This window comes from Sphaerodactylus townsendi, linkage group LG12 (genome assembly GCF_021028975.2).
Source record: "Sphaerodactylus townsendi isolate TG3544 linkage group LG12, MPM_Stown_v2.3, whole genome shotgun sequence".
NCBI lineage: Eukaryota > Metazoa > Chordata > Lepidosauria > Squamata > Sphaerodactylidae > Sphaerodactylus > Sphaerodactylus townsendi.
The window spans coordinates 40,181,643-40,186,271 of NC_059436.1; the positions used below are offsets into that span (position 1 = coordinate 40,181,643).

The following is a 4,629-nucleotide window of genomic DNA, read 5'->3' on the forward strand; positions in this document are numbered from 1 at the left end:
GGGCTACGCTCCAGGGCTGCTCCGGCCATGGCCACAGTGGATGCTGAGGTGAGTACGAGTGCCGGCGGCGCCCACCTCCCTGTAGGCGGGGAGCGGGAGGGGAAGGGCGGACTTGGGCCTCGAATGGCATGTCCCGAAGCCGAGCACGTTCTAACCGAAGCTTTGCGTGCGACTCTCTTGTGTTGTCTAGATCTACTCCCCCCTCCCCCCGCGCCATGTTATGGTTCAGCCCGGTTCCTCTAAGTCGAAGCCTGCGCGGGCCGCTGCCATTGTGTGCGTCCGGGGGTTGGGAGGGCGGTGGAAGTAGAAGACAGGGGGAAACCCGGAACCCTGCATAACAAACACTCTCGACGCGGGGAAGAGGCATAGAATATGATATCCATGCAGGTTTCAGGGTGGGATGAGAAGTGATGGTTATGCAGAGTCCCGGGATCGTTGTGGCTGCTGGCCAAGCCCAGTTGGCCCTTAGCCATGCTCGGTCCGGGGTTTAGTGGAAAGGCGGGGCAAATCACAGGGGGAAAGGAAAGGAAATTTAGGCAGCCTCGTTTATGCTTTATTCAGGGCACGGGGCTCAGTGGCAGATATGAGCTGTCCTAGGTGCGGGGCCTCAACATGTAGTCAATTGTGGCTTGAAGGGACATTTTTTTCAGGTTGGGGCAGAAAACTAGTTTGCTCCACGCAAAAGCTTCTTTCATTTTATTCTGATTGGAGTCCTGTTTATTATTATTAGCCTATTGTCACATACAATTTATTAATCATTTTAATGATAGTGTTTGCCTATCTTATTACTACTGATACTCTAATATTAAATGATTTTTAAAATTACTCATTGTTGAGATGGCTGTCACTAATAAATTAGAGAGCTGTATTTTTTCTTTTTCGAAATAAAAGGAAAGTGACTCAGAAATACCAACGAATGAAAAAAGCTCTCTGTTTTGCAGAATATTCTATGCATTTGCAGTCTGATGACTTCTGAAGTTGCTTCCACCTTACAGACAAGATCGAAACTGCCATCTGTCATATAATTCAATGGTTACAAAAGTATTATTTATTTAAAACACCCTCAGATCCCATGTTTCCTGTTAACCCAGAGCGGTTTGCAACCATGAACACAGATCAAGGACCAAAATTAAAAACATCCAGCAGCAACTGTTGGTACATTACTTGGCTGAAACTGAAGTTCAATCAATGGCAGCTTAAAGACTGACTGTATTTATTCCAGGCAAAGCTCACTTCCTCAGATGCAGAGGGAAGAAAAACATATTTTTTTCTGGTTTTTATAATGCCTGCCAGAATACAGTTCTGGACTGACTGAGGGTACTGTTTCATCAAAAGGCCACTCTTGCACCCAATCTTCAGAAGACAGTTCCATAGTGCTGTATTAGGACAGCAATTTGGAATAGAGACAGATTGTACCAGATTAGGGATAGAAACCGAAAGAACTGCAAGGTTTGCATTTAAGAGGTAGCCCTTCCATATGTATGGGTTGCACATTGTAAAAGGCTTTTAAGGTGAACGCCAGCTGTTTGAAGTTCTGGTGGGTGCAAATAGCTAACCAGTGCAATTGCTTTCAAATCCATCCAAGAAGCAGGTAGCATTAAAATACCCTAAGAAGGCGATTGGCCTCAGATTAAAAGGGTATGCAGTCTCTAGAAATTTGTAGGATGGGTTGGAAGACCATTTTATTTTCTGGAGTTTTCAAATGGAGTATAAACTGCAGGGATTTTTTTTGGAGGGAGATCCTTTGGTATTTTATTCTGCACATTTGAAATTGTGGTTTGTAAGCCACTTTGAGCCATGAGAAGAGGTGGGATATAAATATTTTAATTAATAAATAAATATGTTCTGTACTAATTGAAGATTCCGTGGCAGTCTCAAGAGAGCACTTTGCAGTAGGCCTGTCTAGAGCTGATGGGCCTATGGATAGGTCAACAGCGTTTAGAAGGGAGGACAGTTTATATATCAAATGTAGATGAAATAAGGTGGTTCTAACTAGACATCTGCAAGCCTCAAAAAAACCCTGGAAAACAGATTTCCCCCCTGAGGCTTGCATTTTCTGTTGGAAATTTTGGCACTAAAAAGCCTTCTATTTTTTCCCCCTCTTTTGGAATCAATGACAATTTAAAGACAATTTTTGAAACTCATTTAGCATGTGTAGTATCAAGATTTTCTTACATAAAATGAAATAAAAATCTGTAACATTAGGCAATGACAAACGGGATCCACAAATAATTGCCAAGGGGCAACTCTTTTCCTTTGCTCCCACTTTTCCTCTTTCCCTTCCTAGAAAGCCCCCCCCCCCCAGTACTTTTCCCCTGTTCCTGCTTCTTTTTCTCCTTCTATCGTCAGCCAGCCTACATTTATTTGCCCCCCATTTTTCTTCCTTCCCTACTCTTGGTAGCATTTTTCCTGGGAAAAGTCTGGCCAAGGTGTGTGTTAGCTGCTGGACCAGGTCCACTGGCATAATGGGAAACCCACAATTACTTGCGAGGATGAACTTCAATTTCCCCAATATCCCCCTCTCCACAATATTTCCTTTTTCGCTTCTCCTGACAACCCCTATATCCTCATCTGTCTACGCTTCCGTGTCTCCTTCCCACCCATCAATCAACCTACATTTTATCTGCTTCTCAGCTTCAGTGATCTTTATTACCGTATATATTCATTGAAGCCTGCCTTTCTCCAATTGAGACTGGAAGCAGCCTGCATTATTCTCTTCTGTTGCATCTTCACAACAGCACTGAGATATGTTAGGCGGAGAGTGAGTGATGGGCCCAAAGTCACCCAGTGTGCACCCACGGCTGAGTGGGGATTCGAACTTTGATCCTAATCTGAAACTCTAAAAACTGCACAGGATTGGCTCTTGTAGGGTAGCTGTTGTGCAACCACCAGCACGGCCTAGATGAGTCATGGTTAAAACCCAAAACAGCCCAATGGTCCTGCCTGCTCCCATTGACTTTTATGGACAGAAACCAAGTCTTGAATTGGCCATACTGTTGAGGTTGCAAGAAAAGATATTTGTTCCTTAAAGCTACAGGTACTGATCCTATTATTTCGGAACCTTTGCCTCTCCTGTGTATTTCCCCCAGATTTTTCTGCAAGCCTGGGGATTTTCTGTGCTTTGAAGAAAGATCTGTCTTTTCTGTTCATGGCTCCACTCTCTGGTTTAAGTATCCACTGTTTTTATCACATTGAGAAGCTCTGGATTATCACCTGCCCATTATCGCCTGCCCAAGGCACCATTTTCTGTATCTATGCCCCTGTGTAAACCAGCAATGATAATCTTACCATCTGAATTACAGCTCCCTTTGCTTATTCCTTTGGAAACAAAGGCACAACCGGTGCATTTAAAAAGTGAGAGCGCGACAGATTGTCCACTAGAACCATTCGCTGTCTGTCTCCCTGATACGGTTCCCAACATTGTATAGGCAAATGTTGGAGGTCTTGAGGGTGGTGACTGGGTGATCCTCTAGGAATTTCACCTAATCTTTATGGTATAGAGAATAGGGCAGATTTCTATTACTTTAGAGTGGAGGCCATCTTTTCTACTGCTCAGTGTCTCAATGGTGGGAAATTGGGGCAGGGAAATTCCCCATCAAGCCTGGACAATTGGGAAACCTCCCTGGAGGTATTCCAGGAGAAGTTACCACAAGTGTGTAAGACATTGTTTGCCCTGAAAACTAATATAACTTTGACTGTCTAAAGAAGTAACTACTTTGTAGGATGGATTATTTATTTATTTGTTGCTCGTAGAACATTTTACAAATAGGTGCTTAAAAGTTGTTCATCCTCCAAACTAACATGGGGTGAGTCACGACTCTTAGATTAAGGTCTGTCACTTTTATTCTCTGGCTTGTGTGGGCTTATTGTATGGAGCCTCATTAGAACATAAGAACATAAGAACAAGCCAGCTGGATCAGACCAAAGTCCATCTAGTCCAGCTCTCTGCTACTCGCAGTGGCCCACCAGGTGCCTTTGGGAGCTCACATGTAGGATGTGAACGCAATGGCCTTCCGCGGCTGTTGCTCCCGATCACCTGGTCTGTTAAGGCATTTGCAACCTCAGATCAAGGAGGATCAAGATTGGTAGCCATAAATCGACTTCTCCTCCATAAATCTGTCCAAGCCTCTTTTAAAGCTATCCAGGTTAGTGGCCATCACCACCTCCTGTGGCATCATATTCCAAACACCAATCACATGTTGCGTGAAGAAGTGTTTCCTTTTATTAGTTCTAATTCTTCCCCCCAGCATTTTCAATGTATGCCCCCTGGTTCTAGTATTGTGAGAAAGAGAGAAAAATTTCTCTCTGTCAACATTTTCTACCCCATGCATAATTTTGTAGACTTCAATCATATTCCCCCTCAGCCGCCTCCTCTCCAAACTAAAGAGTCCCAAACGCTGCAGCCTCTCCTCATAGGGAAGGTGCTCCAGTCCCTCAATCATCCTTGTTGCCCTTCTCTGCACTTTTTCTATCTCCTCAATATCCTTTTTGAGATGCGGCGACCAGAACTGGACACAGTACTTCAAGTTCATTCCCGCAAGCAGGAGAATTGAATGTGGATGAGGTTCAGCACTGAGGTGGTTGAGCGAAAATGCAGCAACAGATTTCAGTTCTGAATGTTTCTATGCA

The 4,629-nt window shown here is 44.1% G+C and overlaps 1 long non-coding RNA gene across 1 annotated transcript; it reads left to right on the forward strand.

Moving 5' to 3' along the window:
* On the forward strand, positions 1–1,163 carry LOC125441613. The gene is made up of 2 exons (XR_007245872.1): positions 1–48; positions 942–1,163. It is a non-coding gene; the product is annotated as an uncharacterized LOC125441613 (long non-coding RNA).
* Positions 1,164–4,629: the final 3,466 nt, after the last annotated feature.